Raw genomic sequence first — 21,207 nt, forward strand, 5'->3', positions numbered from 1 at the left:
CTTGAGTTTAAAACGCACCTCCATCGCACGGCCCCTACTACATCACGGCAAAACATGGGTCCGATACCCCCCTTGGGAAGAAGACCAGTCGAAGATCCGGTAAAATCCAGGGGGATGGAGAAACCGTTTTTTCAACAACTCCAATGCTATAGTTGCGGGGAGTGGGGCCACATAGCCCGGGCATGTCCCCTTAAAAACGAAAAGACAGAACCAATGGAGATAGGTATTACTAGAGGAAGGGTTTTCTTCACCGGGGGAAAAGATACCCAGTATAAAAAAGAGATATTACTCAATGGGAGACTAACCATGGTACTTATTGACTCTGGATGTAGCCAGTCAGTAATCAGGGCTGACCTGATAGACAGGCATATCATTACTCCTGGATTACCATTTCAATTTGCTGTATCCATGAAGAAACCCGAGAATACCCCATGACTTGGGCCACCCTTTCTTGGGAGGGGAAAGAAACACCAATAAGAATGGGGGTAGTAGAACATTTGGTTGAAGAAGCTATAATCGGAACGGATTTTAAGGACTTTGCTGTTCTTCTGGATAGTACATGGAACCAGGAAGATATTGGTTCCTGGTGGAAGAACGCCCCTTTTTCCAGCACACAAATACAACCTCAGGCTATCCGGTATAAACCAAGTAGAAAGGAGAAACGGGAAGCCAAGAGACTCTATGGACAGAAGGACACGGCCTATAACCGGGTAATTACACGAGTCCACAACCTCAGTAGTCTTCCCCCATTCCGTACGAGTCAAAGGGAAGATCCTAGCCTGCTTAATGCCTGGAGAACTGCCCAACCTCGACCCCCGGAAGATAAGGGTCCTTCTTTCTCAATAATTAAAAATCTGCTTTATAGATTCACTAACACTGACAGTCATGAAAAGAAACAACTACTGGTTCCTGAACCTTATAGACTGCAGGTATTACATCTGGCCCATAGTCAACTGGGAGGGGGTCATTATGGGAGAGAAAAAACTGAAAAATATCTGTTAAGGAGGTTCTATTGGCCTGGCGTATTTTCCCAGATCAGGACATTTTGTCAACAATGTCCTAAATGTCAGCTTATTGATCCTGGGCCAAAGAAGAGAGTACCCTTACAACCCCTTCCCATTATCGAAATACCTTTTTCCTGGATAGGGATGGACATCGTAGGACCTCTTATACCTTCCTCCAAGGGCTATCGATACATACTAGTACTAGTGGACTACGCCACTCGGTACCCCGAGGCCATCCTGCTCACCAGTATTAACACCAAAAGTGTAGCCAATGCTATGATTGGATTCTTCTCCCGAATAGGCTTTCCTAGAGAGATCCTAACAGATCAAGGAACACAATTCATGTCCAATCTCATGGCTCAGATCTGTCAGCTTCTAGGAATTAAACAACTAAGGACTGCAGTTTATCATCCTCAAACCGATGGTTTGGTGGAGAGATACAACCGCACCATGAAAACCCTTTAAAAAAATCAGTTTCTGAGTCGGGAAAAGACTGGGATAGGAGGTTGCCACTAGTATTATATGCCATTCGGACCCATGAGCAAGCATCCACAGGACACAGTCCTTTTGAACTAGTGTTCGGAAGGCAACCCAGAACATTATTGGATATGTCCACGGAATTATGGGAAGAGGAGGAAGGGGGAGAAAAAGCCCTTTTAGAATATAGTAGCGATCTAGAAACCCGCCTACAATCAGTATGGGAAGATGTAAGGGAAAACATGGAGAAAGCCCAGAATAAACAAAAACAGTATTATGATAGGAATACCCAAATGAGGACTTTAAGTAAGGGGGAAAAGGTGTTAGTACTCCAACCCAGTTCCGATAATAAACTATTGGCCAAATGTCAAGGGACATATGAGGTTATAGGAATAGTGACTCCAGTCACCTATGCAATCCAACTGGCGGATAATCCCAAAAGAACCCAAATATTCCACATAAATCTGTTAAAAAAATGGGAGGAGCCTGCAGGTTCTCAGGCAACTGGATGTTTGGTCAATACGGTTAAAGAGTTAGAAATAGGGTGGTGTCCTACAGATAGATGTTCCAAACCCGAAGAGCCTCAGAGAAACATGCACCTCACGTCAAAGCAAAAAAAACAGTTAACCCAACTGCTCACCTGTCATAATCAGTTATTTTCTACACAGCCCGGTAAAACCACCTTGGTGCAGCACCAGATTATAACCCAACCAGGCAAAATAGTCAGGTTACGACCCTATCGTATTCCCAAGGCCCGAAAAATCTTAGTAGAAAAGGAAATAGAAAAGGTGTTAGACATGGGTATTATAGAGCCTTCAAAAGGTCCATGGTGTTCCCCGGTGGTGTTAGTTCCGAAACCGGATGGGTCAATACGTTTCTGTATTGACTTCAGACAGGTCAATGCGGTGTCCCAATTTGACACCTATCCCCTTCCCAGGGTAGACGAACTTATAGAAAGACTCGGGAAAGCCAAATACATGTCCACCCTTGATTTGACAAAGGAATACTGGCAAATTCCATTATCAGCAGAGGATAAAGAAAAAACAGCCTTCTCCACCTCCTCGGGCTTATATAATTTTAACGTCCTCCCTTTTGGTTTACATGGGGCACCAGCCACATTCCACCGTCTTATAGACTCTGTCTTACGACCCCACACCAGATACGCTGCTGCCTATCTGGATGATATTGTTATCTATAGTGAGACCTGGGACGACCACTTACGCCATTTACATAAAATCTTTTCTGTCTTACACCAAGCGGGACTCACAGCCAATCCTTCTAAAAGCCGTTTAGCCTTTCATGAAATCTCTTATTTGGGGTATCACATCGTAGGAGGTATCATCAAACCACAGATGAACAAAGTAGAAGCCATTACTCGCATAAAAGTTCCTACCACAAAAAAGGAGATACGTTCTTTTCTAGGCCTAGTTGGTTATTATAGGAGATTTATACCACATTATTCAACCCTGGCAGCACCCTTAACTGATCTACTGAAGAAAGGACAGCCCAAAAATATTGTAAGTCTCAACCCTTCCCAAACCCATAGTTACTAAACGTTACAAAAATGTCTCACTACGCAGCTGGTATTGAGCTGCCCAGATTTTAATCTGCCCTTACATTTACAAACTGATGCCTCAGATGTGGGGTTGGGGGCAGTTCTTTTCCAAAAGGACAAGGAGAACACGAGCCACCCCGTGGTCTTCATAAGTCACAAACTTTTTCCCAGAGAACAGAGATATCCTATAATAGAGAGGGAATGCCTGGCCATCAAATGGGCGATCGAGAGCCTGCAGTATTACCTCCTAGGACGGCCCTTCTTGCTATATACTGACCACGCTCCTCTTACGTGGCTCTCACGTCACAAAGATACCAACGTCCGTATTTTGAGATGGTTTATGGAACTTCAACCTTTTTCCTTCCAGGTGTGCCACCTTCCTGGTGAACTTATGGGTCAAGCCGACTATTTATCTCGCTATCTGACCACTCTGGGACACGAACAGCCCCATTCATGGGAGGGGACATGTAACCGGGCATCTATCGCCTCGGTTACTTCTCACCAGCCCGGGCCGATAAACCCATACCCCCGGGGCACTCACAAGAGGAACGGCGTCGACAGCGTGATGTCAGACGCAGGATGCGGCCCAGGAGAGCCTGAAATAGATGAAGGACACCGGACTACGGCGTCAGAGAAGCAGGAAGCGACCCTGCCATCGAAGACTGTGAGGAAGGAATCGCCGCGAGTGCTGCAAAATGAGGAATCCGAGGAAATCCGTGACGGGAACCCGAGGACGCCAGAAGACGGAGAAGCACTGCGCCAGCCGCTGGAAACCTTCGAGGAGCAGCTGGGGAACCACGGAGGGGCCCGCCATGTCCCAGGAGGGGCGTGGCAGTCACAGGTACGATCGTACCTCAAGCTTTCCTTTTTGCCTAGCTGGTCACCGGGAAGGGGGAAGTCTACAGGGGCAGAAGGGCAGATTGGGGAAAGGTGCTGTAAAGAAGGGCAGGTACTCTGAGCCCTAGAAGCAATTAATCTCACAACCCACTGGGTTAAAAACCCTTCCAACCCCCCCCCAGCTGTAAAGAGACACTAGGAAGAGAGAGAGAGAATACTCACGGGAAGGTGATTTCACTAAAAATATAATATACCCAACCACAACCCTGCACCTCCCACTACCCCTACTAACCACCTTAAGTCCCCGTACATCTACCTCTACACTTACCTCTTTTTTCATTCTTTTTGTTTTGGGGGAATCGGTCCAACGTCACAGTAGAGGAGAACAGACCCTATTCCACCAAGAGATCGACTGGGTTGAGACCTCATCAGAAACACCTAAAAGAAGTAAAAAGAACCCTGGTGAAATCATTAACAAGTAACCAAGAAAACCCTGCAAAGTGACACAAAGGAACTGGGAAACCCTAGCAATAAAGAAATTATCCAACCAGGACTCTGTGCCTGTAGCATTATTCCAATATCCATCCCATATAGACCTAGAACCCATCACACTTCCCTTTTCCTACATGTCAGACTCCCCTAAGTTGGCCGTAGGTAGCCCCAAGGGCAGGGTGCAGCGTATGGTTAAGGAAGGACATAATGGCCCTCATTATGACATTGGCGGTAAGTGCCGCTTACCGCCATGCTGACTGCCGCCAACATAACACGACTGCGGCGGTATGCCGTTACGCGTATTATGACCCACACATAGAAATCCGCCACTATACAGACACACACACAAATCTGCCACACCAAAGGTCAGTGATAAAATGGCATTACCAAAACCCACACCGTTACGCCGACAGAAATACGCCCACAGCATTATGACCCACGAATCACTGCGGCGGACATTCAACCGAGGTAAGCCATTGGCGGTACATACCGCTGCGCTCAAAATACACACACACATACAAAACAACACCACATTGGGCAATTGGAACTACACACACCTGACACACATACACATACCCCACCCACAACACTATAAAACACACACCCACACTACCCACAAACCTTTACCACTACAAACAATTTACAACAGAGAGAGAGAGACATGCCAGGAGCACCCACTGAATCAGAGCCACAGAGCACCATCACCCATACACCATCCACGCACCTCACAGCACAAACCCCATCACATCACCCCATACACCCTAACACACACCACTCACACTACACCCATGGCACCACAAAGACAGCCCAGGTTCTCAGAGGAGGAGCTAAGGGTCATGGTGGAGGAAATCATCCGGGTAGAGCCACAGCTATTCGGATCACAGGTGCAGCAGACATCCATTGCTAGGAAGATGGAGTCATGGACAGGGTCAACACCGTGGGACAGCACCCCAGAACAAGGGATGACATCAGGAAGAGGTGGAACGACCTACAGGGGAAGGAGCGTTCCGTGGTTGCAAGACACCAGATAGCTGTACAGAGGAATGGCGGTGGACCCCCACCTCCTCCCCTACAACTAACAACATGGGAGGAGCAAGTCTTGGCAATCATGCATCGTGAGGGCCTGGCAGGAGTAGGAGGACGACTTGACTCTGGTAAGTCAACTCTATACTACTATCACCCCCTATCTGCATGCCATCACATACCCTCACCCTCACCATCACATCCCACCCATCCTAATACCAAGACCTGCATGTAACACCAATGCACTGACCCCCATCACAGACCTGCATGGACACACACCACTAAAGCATGCACACGAGAGACAATCACCTCGCCCACCAAATGACTACTCACAAGGCTAAGCTGCCAGGGCAATAACAACCATAGAAGGCAACACACCCATGCACAAGATGTCACAGGGAGAAACAATAACACTGCATTTACATCCCCACAGGTCCCCCATCCAACGTCACCGGAGAGGAGGTGCCCGCAACATCCAGTCCCCCCCAGAAGAGGCCCACAGTGATGACAGCAGCTCTGCACGCCTGGATCAGGATGACCAACCTGGCCCATCAGGGACGTCTGGACAGTCGGTGACCCAGGCACCCCTCAGGAAACACCACCACAGCACCCACCCAGCAGGTCCATCTCACTGTCCCCAGGACACGTCAATCAGCAGTGTGTCCACCACTACAGGGACCCCTGGGCAACCCCACAAACACAGGACAATCAGGGACCTGGGGGTCAATGACAGTGGGCACATGGTTCAGAGGACAGAAGCACAGGACAACAGGGAAGCTGGGAGGACTGCTGTGCAACAGGGGGAGGACAGGCCCAGTGAACCGACTCTCCAGGAGGCACTCACCAACATCTTGGGAGCATACCACCATTCTCAGGAGACGATGGGCCAAATACTGGCCAAGTTGCAGGAGACCCAGCGGCTGCAGGAGGGATAGTACCTGGGGATCAGGGAGGACCTGATGGACATCCACACCACCCTGGTCACCATTCCAGGGGTGCTGGCAGACATGGCCAACACCATGAGGGAGGCAGTGGCACATCAACGGGCCCCTGAAACTAGCCACACTGATAAACAGCCCTCCACCTCTGCTGCTGCTAGTGGACAGGAGGTCCCACCACAGGAACAACAGGCCACCAGCACCCCTCCCCCTGCAGAAGGAGAACCACCACGCAAACGGTCCCTGCGATCCAGGCACAAGCCAGAGAACATTGCCAAGACCCCGCCAGGAAATAAGACTCTCCTGAATGTCACCCTTGTGTCCCACTCTGTCACCCTGTCCACCTTGAACTGCCATTGCCCCACTCCCTATGCCCCCTTGGACAATGCACTTGTGATACCAATAGAATGGACTCTATCCTGGACATTCTTCCATCATCAACCCAGCCCATTGCAATACCCCTACACTTGTTATCACATAAATAAACACCCTTGGAACTAATACAAGTATGGAGTCTGTCAATTGATTTAAATATGTATTAGTTTAACAAGCTGTAAACATTGCAATTCAAATGTACAGTTATATATACATAGGTATGACCTGTAGTGGGCAGCACTAAACACACCAGGACCCAGAGTGGGGCACAGATCTCTGAAAATAGAGATGCCAAAGGGTTCAGTAAGTGGCCATAGATTTTGGAAAATCAGGCTGCCATGTACAAAATCCAGCACAAAACTGCAATGGAAGGTGAAGTTACAGTGTCTAACCTGTGTGTCACTGGAAGTACTGTTGAATTATAGTAGTTCTGTTGTCCACATCCTCTTCCTCTGCCTCCTCTTTGTCACTGTCCACAGGCTCCACCGCTGCCACAAGCCCATCTCCAGCATCATCCTCCTGCAGAAAAGGCACCTGGCGTCTCAAGGCCAGGTTTTGCAACATGCAACATGCAACGATGATCTGGTACACCTTCTTGGGTGAGTAGCACAGGGATCCACCTGTCAGATGGAGGCACAGGAATCTGGCCTTCCGGTGGCCAAAGGTGCACTCAATGATCCTCCTTGTTCGCCCATGTGCCTCATTGTAACGCTCCTCTGCCCTTGTCCTGGCATTCCTCACTGGGGTCAGTAGCCATGAGAGGTTGGGGTAACTAGAGTCACCTGTAAATATTGAGGGATACCTGTTAGCCAGACACTCACCCTTAGGGCCAACCCCACACCCATATACCAACAGACACTGGGTGGGGACCATGGGCTCACTTATTAGCCACACCCTGTGCCTCTAGAGTTGAGACATCACATATGGAATGCTGCTATTCCTCAAGATAAAGGCATCATGCACAGAGCCAGGATACTTTGCATTGAAATGGGAGATGTACTGGTCCGCCAGGCACACCATCTGCACATTCATCAGGTGAAAGCTCTTTCAATGTCTGAACACCTTTTCATTTCTCCAGGGTTGGACAAAGGCAATATGTGTACCATCAATAGCACCAATGATGTTGGGGACATGTCCAATTGCATAGAAGTCAGCCTCCACTGTTGCCAAATCCTCCACTTGGGGGAATACGATGTAGGTGCGCGTGTGTTCCATCAGGGCAGACAACACTCTGGTCAGCACGTTTGAGAATATAGGCTGTGACATCCCTGATACCATGGCCACTGTCCCTTGGAAGGAACCAGTTGCCAAGAAATGGATCACTGACAGGACCTGCATTAGAGGGGGAATACCTGTGGGGTGGCGGATAGCTGAAATCAGGACTGGCTCCAATTGGGCACACAGCTCTTGGATTGTGGCCCTATCTAGTCAGTAGGTTAGGATAATATGCCTGTGCTCCATTGTCCCAAGGTCCACCACGAGTCTGTACACGGGGTATGTCACCATCTCCTATTCATTCTCAGCGCTTGAACTCTAGGATGAAAAACGGTGAGCAGATGGCCATATTCAAACATATTCTCAGATTAATATGCCTTGCTTTTTTTACAGAAACTCAATGTGAACGTGTAGGTCCGTTGATGTGCCCATGTCTGCTGTGATGCAGTTAGGTGGCATGGCCTGTGCCTCCCTGAAATGGTGGCCGCCTGACCTGTGAGGAGGGACAAGTGGAAATTAGGTAATTCGGCTGACGTTGTGCGCCGTTGCGGAAGGTGGTCGATGACCGCCGTGCAGCACATCATTAGTTATCATTGGGGCCTACGGGTTCCAGGAGCCAATGGTGATGTACGCCGGCGGTAACGGTACGCACCACCGCAGACGTGACCACCATTTTCTATCTGTTCACTCACTTGCTGCCTGACCTTCAACAGGAGAGGACCTACACTGCAAGTGCTGCTGTGACCTGTGTCTGGAAGCGACCATGGCTTGAGTGTCTGGGGAAAGGGCCCTTGACTTCACTTCCGAGGAGTTGGAGAGACTGGTGGATGGGGTCCTAACCCAATACCGTTTACTTTATGGTCCTCCAGACCAACAGGTGAGTACATTGTGAGAACGATGCATGGGGCATGAATGTATGGAGTGCTGTGTGTGTAAGCCTCGTGTAGGGGGGGCTGAGGGGTCCTGGACAGTGTGCTGCATGTTCGGTAGACAATGTCTGTGCGTAAGGGGATGGGATGGATATGGTGGACCATGAGTATAACAGTCCGGACTGTATGAATAATACCTTTCCTTATGTATCTTTTTCTGCAGGTAAGCGCCTATCAGAACAAAGGGTATTTGGAGTGCCTTCGCCAAGGAGGTGAGCACTCTGGGGGTCTTTGACAGGTGGAGCACCCACTGTCACAAATGGTGGGAGGACCTGTGCCGCTGGGTAAGGAAGACGGCGAAGGCCCAGCTGGGGCTGGCCTTCCAACGAGGAAGGGGTGCCCATCATACCCTGACCCCCCTGATGTTCCGCATTCTGGCTTTGTCCTATCGGGAGTTGGATGGGCGCTTGAAGGCATCACAGCAGCCACAAGGGCGTGAGTACAGATTCAGAATCATGAATTTGTGCATGTTAAGGTGGGGGATGTGGGTCTGTGGGTGCCCCTAGGCCAGGGCGAACATGGCAGGGTAGGTTCCATTATAGGCAAGCTCAGATGCACTCCAACCCCAATAATGCTAGTGGGCATCTACTACTGGGCAGGGTCCTGTGGGTTTCAGGTGTGCAGCTACTGGCATTAGGCATTGTATCAAATGGCCTGGTGACTAGCATTGTAACTGGTAGTGCATGGCCTAGTGCATAGGGCTGTTCCCTGTAAGTTGTGTACATCAACAGTGGTGTTGTTGCTGGCATTGACCAAGTGTATCCTCTGTCTCTCCCCCTCTTTTTGTTTTGTCACCCTGTCCTTATGTGCATTAGCATCATCTGGCGGAGGAGTAGAGGCACCGGCGACAGAGGGAGCTGCATCCCAGATGGGCCTGGAGGCCGAATCCACCGACGGTGTGGGCACCAGTGGAACAGATGGCGAGGGGAGCACCACGGCAGAGACAGGAGGGGACAGTTTGGACAGTGATACCTTCTCCGATGGAAGCTCCCTGGTGGTGGCGGACACTTCTGTGGCAACCCCAACTACAGGTACAGCTGCCACCCCTGTACCAGCACCGTCCTCCCAGCAGCCCCTCAGCGAGTTTCCCGTGCCTGCTCACCCAGGAGGGTGGGCATCTCCTTCGCCCCAGGCACCTCAGGCCCTGCCCCAGTCAGCCCTGCTGCCCTCGGTGAGGAGGCTATTGACCTCCTGAGGTCCCTCTCTGTTGGGCAGTCAACCATACTGAATGCCATCCAGGGTCTAGCAGGGCATTTGCAACAAATAAATGCATACCTGGAGGGCATTCACTCTGGTGTGGCGGTCCAACAGAGAGCATTCCAGGCTCTGGCTAACTCACTGATGGCAGATATTGTCCCTGTCTCTAGCCTCCCCCTTCCAACTTCCTCTACCCAGTCCCATTCCCCTCAACCCCAACCTATCCCAAGCACACCTTCAGACCTGTATGCACCCAAATCAACACACAGAAGTGGTTCAGGCAAACACAAGCACCACAATTCATCTCACAGGCACTCACACAAGCACCATCCAGATGCAGACACACCAACATCCCCTGCCTCCACTGTGTCCCCCTCCTCCTCCACTTCCCTCCCAGTCTCCACTCACACCTGGATGCACTACATCCTCATCCACTACCTCCATCACCAGCACACCTATCACAACACACCCCTCACTGGCATTCACCACCCCCACATCCCCTGTGTCCTCTCCCACTGTGTCTGTGCCCCCTCCTCCCAAAGTACACAAACGCAAGCACCCAGACACCCAACAGCCATCCACCTCACAACAGCATCCAGCCCATGCACCTTCACCCAAACACAGCAGATGGACACCTCCTACAACCACTCCCTCATCTTCCACTCCCAAACCTTCACCCTCGTCCAGCCCCAGTGTCCCTAAAAGGCTTTTCCTCCCCACCCTTGACCTATTCCCTGCTCCTCCAGTCCTTCACTTCGGGCCAGAGTGGGCAGAACCCAGCCCAGCACCTCAGCCACCAAGTCCACGGCCACTGTAGTTTCTGCAGCTACTGCAGGTGTGAGAGGCTCCAAGGAGGCACCCGTCAGCACAACCAGTGTGACTGCACCACCTGCCAAGGGCAAGAAGGGGTCGCCAGCTAGCAAGGGCAAGGAGGGGGCCCCAGCCAGCAAGGGGAAGGAGGCACCACCAACCAGCAAGGGGAAGGAGGGAACACCAGCCGGCAAGGGGAAGGAGGCACCACCAGCCAGCAAGTGTGAGAAAGGGAACACCAGCCAGCAAGGGCAGGAAGGGAACACCAGCTGGCAGAAGCAAGGAGGCACCACCATCTGCCAAGGGCAGGAAGGGGACAACAGCTGCCAAGGCCAATGTAAAAGTAACTGACGCCGCAGGCAGGATGGATCTTGTGCCTGGGGCTGGAGCAGCATCTGGGCAAACAACACCAGCCATGGCACTTCAGCCATCTGAGGCTGCAGGGGAAGGGCTGGAGCCTCCCCCCACCACTGACAACACCGCCACCTGCACCGCTGCCAGCACCGCCACCTGCACCGCCACCTGCACCGCCAGCAGCACCACTGCCAGCAGCAGCATCTCCAGTGGGCAGCTGTCCGAGGCTGCAGGGGAAGGGTTTGAGCCTCCACCCACCACCGACAACACTGCCACCTGCACCACCACCTGCACCGCCAGCAGCAGCAGCCCCAGTGGGCAGCCGTCCGAGGCTGCAGGGGAAGGGCTGGAGCCTCCCCTCACCACTGACAACACCGCCACCTGCACTGCCTCCAGCACCGCCACGTGCACCACTAACAGCACCACTGCCAGCAGCAGCAGCCCCAGTGGACAGCCGCCCAAGGCTGCAGGGGAAGGGCTGAAGCCTCCCCCACCACTGACAACACTGTCACCTGCACTGCCACCAGCACCGCCACCTGCACCGCCAGCAGCACCACTGCCAGCAGCAGCAGCCCCAGTGGGCAGCCATCCGAGGTTCTCTCCGTATTGAGGTAGGAGTCAAGTGTGGCCTTGGCCTATGTGTTATGGCCCTGTGGGCCACGGACATTTTGGAGTGGGCATTGTCCCTCCATTTGTATATATTGTACATACTGTTTAGTGCTTTAAGGAATTATTTATCTAAATTTGTAATATTACCCTCACTTTAATCAATTCCTTTTGTCCTTGCGTTATTCGTGAGGGTTACGGGGTGTATATGTGATGTTGTTGCATCTGTTTGTGTGTATGGTGTTGGGGGTGGTGGTGTTGTGTGTTGCATGTGTGTGCCACTCTCTTTTTCCTCCCCCTCCCTTGTGTGCTAGGTGTGGTACTCACCGTGGTCGTCTTCACCGCCGTTTGTGTTTCTGGTGTAGAAGGAGGTACACCAGCTTTGGAAATATGTGCAGTTCAGGCTCCATGGCGTCGTGGCTCTTTCTTGAGTGTCGAGAGGTGAGTCGTTTCCCTTCTGTGTACTGTTTCCGCCATGCTTTTGATGGCGTTGGTACCGCCCCGGAAAAGGTGGTGGATTGGTGTGTCATAATACAGTGGGCGGTACATTGTCTTCCTCCTGTCTGTTGGCAGTTACCGCCGCAGTGTTTGTTGCTACCGCCGTGGCAGTCAGAGTGTTAAAGTGGCTGTATGTGTTTCCGCCGTGGTAATAATTCCATTTTCTTACCGCCCACCTGTTGGCGTTATTACCGCCACTTTATCACCGACCGCCAGGGTTATAATGAGGGCCATAGTAATGTGTTTTATATGTCCTGACAGTGAAATATTGCTAAATTCGTTTTTCACTGTGCCAGGCCTGTCCCTCTCATGGGGGCTACCTTTAAATCTGATTAAAGTGTACATTCCCTTTGGGAGTGGATAGACATGTGGAGTTTGGGGTCTCTGAGCTCACAATTTAAAAATACATCTTTTAGTAAAGTTGATTTTAAGATTGTGTGTTTAAAAATGCTACTGTTAGAAAATGAGCATTTTCTTGCTTATATCATTTCTGTGACTCTGCCTGTTTGTGGATTCCCTGTCTGGGTCAGTTTGACAGCTGGGCTGGTTGCCCCCCACACTAGACAGTGACACGAATAGAGCTGGGGTGTAGCCTCCATTTCCTGATGAGCCATCTGTGCTAGGAGGGAGGGTAAGAGTGGTCACTCACACCTGAATGGGCTGTGCTGCCCTCACACAATGCAGTCTCCAACCCCCTGGTGAGTGTCTGGGGCCTGGCCTGGGCAAGGCAGGATTTCACATTCAAAAGAGACTTTACTTTGAAGTAGGCCTACTTCAAAGGAGAAAATGGGTATAAGAAGGGCACCCAAAACCACAGACTTCAGAACACTTCTTGAAACCAAGAGGAACCTCTGCCTGGAGAAGAGCTGAAGAACTGAGGAAGAAGAGCTGCCCTGCCTGTGACTGTGCTTTGTGGATCTATCCTGCAGTTGCTGCTTCTGCCAGAGTAAGAGGGCAAAGACTGGACTTTGTGTGCCTTCCATCTTGTGAAGATCTCCAAGGGCTTGATTTAGAGCTTGCCTCCTGTTGTTTGAAGTCTCAGGGACAGCAAAGACCTCTCTCTGCAGCACCTGGACTCTCTGGAGAGACTCCTACTCTGCCCTGTGGTGTCCATCCAGTTCTTTGGACCCTGAAAGGAGAAGCTAGAAGCCTAAGAGGAAGACATCCACGCACAGAACGCCGTGCGGGGAAAAGATTGACGCGACTCCAATCTGCAGCTGAAGAATCGACGTGCCGCTGGCTTCGCGGCTGAAAATCGACACTCACTTGCAACGCGACCGAAGAATCAACGCACGAAGCTGGAGAAACGACGCGCAGCATCGCTGATGGAGCCTGGTGAGATTGCAACCCGTGATGCGTGGTTTTCGGATCATCTTGCGGCTGGATTTCTGACGCAAACACCACTGGGTGTGTAAAAACAACGCAAGAGCTGCCCGGACCCGAGAGTGCTGACCGGATTGACGCATCGCCCCCCCTGCGGAGAGAAGAAACAACACGCCCGACCCGATGAAAGGAAAAACGACGCAAGGTCTCGCTCGTGAGTGGCATCAACACATCACAAGCCCTGTTTGATGCACACTCCCGTGGGGTTATTTTTGACATACCTAAGGTACTTTTCGCGCTAACAGTGTTAGTGTGTGTTTAAAACTACATTTTTGCTTTTTAATTGATAACTTGACTTGTGTATGGTGTATTTTTGTCGTTTTGGTCTTGTTTTGTTTAGATAAATATTTCCTATTTTACAAAACCTGTGTTGTGTCATTTTGTAGTGTTTTCATTGAGTTACTGTGTGTGTTGGTACAAATACTTTACACCCAGCACTCTGAAGTTGAGCCTACTGCTCGTGCCAAGCTACCAAGGGGGTATGCAGGGGTTAGCTGAGGGTGATTCTCTTTTACCCTGACTAGAGTGAGGGTCCTTGCTTGAACAGGGGGTAACCTGACTGGCAACCAAAGACCCCATTTCTAATAGCTATGTTTACAGCTCAAGAGTATATACAGGGAAGGACTCCCCTTTAAACCCTATAGTTTGCTGTCCCACACTAGAAGTCACAGGAAGGACTGTAGAGGAACTTATCCAGTCACACCTTCACAAAGGTTATGACCTTTATGTTGATAGTATCTATATGGGAGTAGAGCTGTTCATTGAGCTGTACAAAGTTAGCACTTTGGACTGAAGTACAGGCCATTGTCACTATTAAGGTGTCCAGCTGTAGCTTGTTTGTAAGAAGCTACAGACATCCCAGAGTGCTGTGCTGCGCTGCGTTCCAACAAACTGCTCGCAGTCAAGTTCTTGGATAGGTGTGATGTGTATGTGCTCACTATATTTCATGATGAGAGAACTTCCCCCATCACTGTTTGGGGTCAAATAGTTGAAGTTCACAAGCCCACCTGTATACTTGATTACGATAAGTAAAGGGGCGGTATAGATAAGAATGACCAGATTCTTCAGCCATACAATGCAAGTTGTAAAACTTGCACTTGGTACAAGAAACTATTCACCCACCTGATCCAGATGGCACATATGTTGTTTATCGTCAGACACCCAGAGGGAGACTTATGTCTTTCCCTGACTTTCAGTTGTCTGTAATTGAAAGTCATACTGCTACAGAAGCAGCAGCGTCACATTCATATGTTCTGGAGGACGTGGCAAGGCTGCAGGAGCAACACTTTGCTGATCGCATTCCTGAAACACCTAAAAAGCCCAAACATGTTGTCATTGTAAAGTCTACTCTATGCATGGAAAGAGGCAGGAGAGTCATGTTTACTGTCCCCAATGCCCATCTCAGCCCTGTGTTTCCTACTTGCTTTATGTTGTATCATACAAAAGTAAAGCACCGGGAAATTGAAGTGGAGCTGGAGTTAGGTAAACCTTTCAATGGCTCTGCATAAATACCTACCTTCCATTGGACACTACTTTGCTAGGCAAGCAGCTGCAGGATTTTAGCTCCTCTACTTGAGGAAATCAAGGGCTTCCTTATGGCCTGTTTGACACCTTTATCCACTGCCAGAATGTTGTAGGTGTTCTGCTCGCTGATTGACAACTGCATTATAGCCCCCACACTTCACATAGTGTAGAATGGAACGTGTGCCACGTTGGCACGGAGTACCCTGTGTTACAACATTTTAAAGGCTTAACTAGAAGTGCTTTTTAGGAAACGTATGTATACTACACAAAGACAACCCTTATTCCCTATGAGAAACAGAGTAAGTGCAATAAGTCAAACAAATGTCCCACGGGAATTATTCATAAACATTTCTACTTGCTTTGAAAGTGTGCAAACGCAAAAAGTAACCTGTCTCATAATCAGTGTTATACTAAAGAAAACAATAATAATACAAGACAGTGGCGCTCATTACAACCCTGGTGGTCGGTGATAAAGCACCAGTAATACCGCCAACAGGCTGGTGGTAAAAAAAATGGAATCATGGCCACGGAAGAAACCCCCGAAACAGACAGCCACTTTTACACACCTACCGCCACGGTATTAACAAGCACCACAGCGCTAACCGCCAAAAGCCCACAGTAATATGACCCACCTTTCTGCCACCTTTTCCAGGGCTGTACCAACGACATCAGAAGCACGGCAGAAACAGAACACGGAAGTCAAAGGACTCACCTCTGGAGACTCAGGGAACAACTACTATGCCACGGAGCCCGAGTTGCACATATTTCCGATGTTCGTCTACCTTCTCCCGCACTATGACTATCAACGCCTGTGAAGATGACCACAGTGAGTACTGCTGTCTAGCACACAAGAGGAGGAAAAAGAGAGTGACACACACATGCAACAGGCAACACCCCCACCACATACACACAAGCAGATGCAGTAATATTACATATACATCCCGTAACCCTCAGGAATAAAGCAAGGACAAAATGATTGGAAGAAAGTGAGGGTAATACGATAAAATAACATGAAGAACTGCTTCAAAATAAAAACAGATATACATATTTACAAATGTAGGGCCACTGCCCAGTCCTCAATGTCTGTGGGCCACATCACATAGGCCAAGCCCCAACCTCACTCCTGCAAGAACATAGAGAGAACACTGCAGGGGCATCAAGTCGAAAAATGCACAGGCACCTCAGGGGATGGGTAATGGGGGGGCACCTCAGCTGGAAGATGGTACAACGCCACTGCTCCTGGAAGGGGCCACATGCCCTCTGCACTGTCCTGGGGAGTGCAAAGCCACAGTCTCTCAAGTGGGTGGTTTGCCCACCGCTTGGTGCTGGGGAGTGCAAGGCCACAGTCTCTCAAGTGGGTGGTTTGCCCACTGCTCGGTCCTGGGGAGTGCAAGGACACAGTCTCTCAAGTGGGTGGGTTGACCACTGCTTGGTCCTGGAGAGTGCAAGGCCACAGTCTCTCAAGTGGATGGGTTGACCACTGCTTGGTCCTGGGGAGTGCAAGGCCACAGTCTCTCAAGTGGGTGGTCTGCGCACTGCTTGGTCCTGGGGAGTGCAAGGCCACAGTCTCTCAAGTGGGTGGTCTGCTGACTGCTTGGTCCTGGGGAGTGCAAGGTCACAGTCTCACAACTGGGTGTCACACCTACAGGATTTGCAGGGGCCAGGATGCACCACAGCCCATGGAGGCAGGACTACACACTGCCCGCCGGCGGTGACGGCTGCTCAGTGGTGGCAGTGTCAGGGCTGGTGTTGGGGCTGGCAGTGGTGAGGGGAGGCTCCAGCCCATCCCCAGCTCCCTCTGACAGCTGCCCACTGGGGCTGCTGCTGCTTGCAGTGGTGCTGGTGGCGGTTCTGGCAGTGGTGGGGGAGGCTCTAGCCCATCCCCTGCAGCCTCGTATGGCTGCCCACTGGGGCTGCTGCTGCTGGCAGTGGTGCTGGTGGCGATGCTGGTGGTGGTGCTGGCAGTTGTGGGGGGAGGCTCCAGCCCTTCCCCTGCAGCCTCAGTCGGCTAAACAGCCATGGTTGGTGGTGGGGGCACCGAATGAGTACCAGCACCAGGCCTCCTGTCCTTCCTGGCTGCAGGTGCAACCCCTATGCCCTTCCCTATCGCAGCTGGTGGTGCCTCCATGCTCTTCCCTTTCACAGCTGGTGGTGCCTCCTTGCCCTTCCCTTTCGCAGCTGGTGGTGCCTCCTTGCCCTTTCCTTTCCCAGCTGGTGGTGCCTTCTTGCCCTTCCTTGAACGGTGGAGAGGAATAGCTTCTTAGGGACATTGGGGCGAGAGGTTGAAAGTTTAGGAGTGAAGGAAGAGGAAGTGGTTGTAGGAGGTGTCAGACTGCTGTGTTTGCTGCAGGTGCATGGGCTGGATACTGTTGTGAGGTGGATGGCTGATGGGTGTCTGAGTGCTTGCGTTTCTGTACTTTGGGAGAAGGGGGCACAGACACAGTGGGAGAGGACACAGGTGACGTGTGCATGGATGTGGGGGTGGTGACTGCCAGTGAGGGGTGTGTACTGATGGGCATGCTGGTGATGGAGGTAGTGGAGAGGATGTAGTGCATGCAGTTGTGAGTGGAGATGCAACTGTGAGGGAGGTGGACGAGGAGGAGGACGAGGAGGAGGATAGGGCCACAGTGGATGTTGGTTTGTCTGATTCTGGATGGTGTTTGTGTGAGTGCCTGTGGGATGATGTGTGGTGCTTGTGGTTGCCTGAGCCACTCCTGTGTGTTGTCCTGGGTGCATGCTGGTCTGCCTGTGTGCTTGAGATAGGTTGGGGTTGAGGGGACTGGGACTGGGTAGAGGAAGATGGAAGGGGGAGGCTAGACACAGGGACCATGGCTCCCATCAGAGAGGAGGTCAGATCCTGGATTGATCTCTGTTGGGCCACCATGCCAAAGTGAATGCCCTCCAGGAATGCATTTGTTTGTTGCAAATGGGCTGCCAGCCCCTGGATGGCATTCACAATGGTTGACTGCCCAACAGAGATGGATCGCAGGAGGTCAATAGCCTCCTCACTCAGGGCAGCAGGGCTAACTGGGGCAGGGCCTGAAGTGCCTGGGGCGAAGGAGATGCCCACCCTCCTGGGTGAGCAGGCATGGGAAACATGCTGAGGGGCTGCTGGGAGGGCGGTTCTGGTATGGGGTGGCGGCTGTACCTGCAGTTGGGGTGGCCACAGAGGTGTCCGCCACCACCAGGGAGCTTCCATCGGAGGAGGTATCACTGTCCAAACTGTCCCCTCCTGTCTCTGCCGCGGTGCTCTCCTTGCCCTCCATCTAACTGGTGCCCTCAACGTCGGTGGATTCGGCCTCCTGGGCCACGTGGGATGCAACTCCCTCCATCGCCGATGCCTCTGCTCCTCCGCCAGATGATGCTAATGCACAGAAGGACAGGATGACAAAACAAAAAGGAGGGGAAGAGACAAAGGATACATTTGGTCAATGGCGATACCGACACCACCGTTGGCATACACAACGCACTCACACACAGGGCACAGCCCTACACATTAGGCAATGCACTACCAGTCACAATGCTAGTCACCAGCCCATGGATAGGGACACCTAACGCCAATAGCAGCATACCTGAGACCCACAGACCCCTGCCCAGTAGTGGATGCCTACGAGCTTGGTTGGAGGTGGTTCACATCATACCCTGCCCAAGGTCGGACATACCCTGCAATTTTCGACCTGGCCTTTGGGCACCCACAGGCCCACATTGTAGGAAAGTACCATCTTGCCTGGCATGTTGCCCCCATATGGCACTTTATATATGTTGTTTTAGTCTATGTGTCACGTGGACCCTGCCAGGCAGGGCCCCAGTGCTCATAAGTATGTGCCCTGTATGTGTTCCCTGTGTGATGCCTAACTGTCTCACCGAGGCTCTGCTAACCAGAATCTCAGTGGTTATGCTCTCTCTGCTTTCCAAATTTGTCACTAACAGGCTAGTGACTAAATTTACCAATTCACATTGGCATACTGGTACACCCATATAATTCCCTAGTATATGGTACTGAGGTACCCAGGGTATTGGGGTTCCAGGAGATCCCTATGGGCTGCAGCATTTCTTTTGCCACCCATAGGGAGCTCTGACAATTCTTACACAGGCCTGCCAGTGCAGCCAGCGTGAAATAACATCCACATTATTTCAGGGTTATTTAACACTGCACTTAAGTAACTTATAAGTCACCTATATGTCTAACCTTCACCTATTGAAGTTTGGGTGCAAAGTTACTTAGTGTGTGGGCACCCTGGCACTAGCCAAGGTGCCCCCACATTGTTCAGGGCAAATTCCCCGGACTTTGTGAGTGCGGGGACACCATTACATGTGTGCACTATACATAGGTCACTACCTATGTATAGCGTCACAATGGTAACTCCGAACATGGCCATGTAACATGTCTAAGATCATGGAATTGTCCCCCCAATACCACTCTGGTATTGGGGGGACAATTCCATGATCCCCCAGGTCTCTAGCACAGTACCCGGGTACTGCCAAACTGCCTTTCCGGGGCCTCCACTGCAGCTGCTGCTGCTGCCAACCCCACAGACAGGTTTCTGCCCTCCTGGGGTCCAGGCAGCCCTGGCCCAGGAAGGCAGAACAAAGGATTTCCTCTGAGAGAAGGTGTTACACCCTCTCCCTTGAAAATAGGTGTGAAGGCTGGGAGGAGTAGCCTCCCCCAGCCTCTGGAAATGCTTTGATGGGCACAGATGGTGCCCATCTCTGCATAAGCCAGTCTACACCAGTTCAGGGATCCCCCAGCCCTGCTCTGGTGCGAAACTGGACAAAGGAAAGGGTAGTGACCACTCCCCTGACCTGCACCTCCCAGGGGAGGTGCCCAGAGCTCCTCCAGTGTGTCCCAGACCTCTGCCATCTTGGATTTAGAGGTGCTGGGGGCACACTGGACTGCTCTGAGTGTCCAGTGCCAGCAGGTGACGTCAGAGGCTCCTTCTGATGGGCTTTTACCTCTCTTGCTAGCCAATCCCCCTTCCTTGATAGCCAAACTTCCTTTTCTGGCTATTTAGGGTCTCTGCTTTGGGGAATTCTTCAGATAACGAATGCAAGAGCTCACCAGAGTTCCTCTGCATCTCCCTCTTCACCTTCTAGCAAATGATCGACCGCTGACTGCTCAGGATGCCTGCAAAACTGCAACAAAGTAGCAAGACAACTACTAGCAACCTTGTATCGCCTCATCCTGCCGGCTTTCTCAACTGTTTCCAGGTGGTGCATGCTCTGGGGGTAGCCTGCCTTCACCCTGCACCAGGAGCTCTGAAGAAATCTCCTGTGGGTCGATGGAATCTTCCCCCTGCTAATGCAGGCACCAAAAGACTGCAACACTGGTCTTCTGGGTCCCCTCTCATCCTGACGAGCATGGTCCCTGGAACTCAGCAACTCTGTCCAAGTGACTCCAACAGTCCAGTGACTCTTCAGTCCAAGTTTAGTGGAGGTAAGTCCTTGCCTCCCCACGCTAGACTGCATTGCTAGGTACCGCGTGTTTTGCAGCTGCTCCAGCTCCTGTGCACTCTTCCAGGAATTCCTTCATGCACAGCCAAGCCTGGGTCCCCAACACTCCTTCCTGTAGTGCACAACCTTCTGAGTCATCCTCCGGCGTCGTGGGACTCCCTTTTGTGACTTTGCGTGGACTCTGGTTCACTCTTCTTCCATGTGCCTGTTCAGGTACTTCTGCGGGTGGTTCCTGCTTCTGTGAGGGCTCCCTGAGTTGCTGGGTGCCCCCTCTGTCTCCTCCTCCAAGTGGTGACATCCTGGTCCCTCCTGGGCCACAGCAGAACCCAAAAACCTCTACTGCAACCCTTGCAGCTAGCAAGGCTTGTTTGCGGTATTTCTGCTTGGGAACACTGCAAGCTTTATCGTGACATGGAACATCCGTCTTCCAAAGGAGAAGTCCCTAGCTCTCTTCTTTCTTGCAGAACTCTAAGCTTCTTCCAACCTGTGGCAGCTTCCTTGCACCCTCAGCTGGCATTTCCTGGGCTCCTGCCCACTCT

The sequence above is a fragment of the Pleurodeles waltl genome, chromosome 6, assembly GCF_031143425.1.
Source record: "Pleurodeles waltl isolate 20211129_DDA chromosome 6, aPleWal1.hap1.20221129, whole genome shotgun sequence".
Classification (NCBI taxonomy): Eukaryota; Metazoa; Chordata; class Amphibia; order Caudata; family Salamandridae; genus Pleurodeles; species Pleurodeles waltl.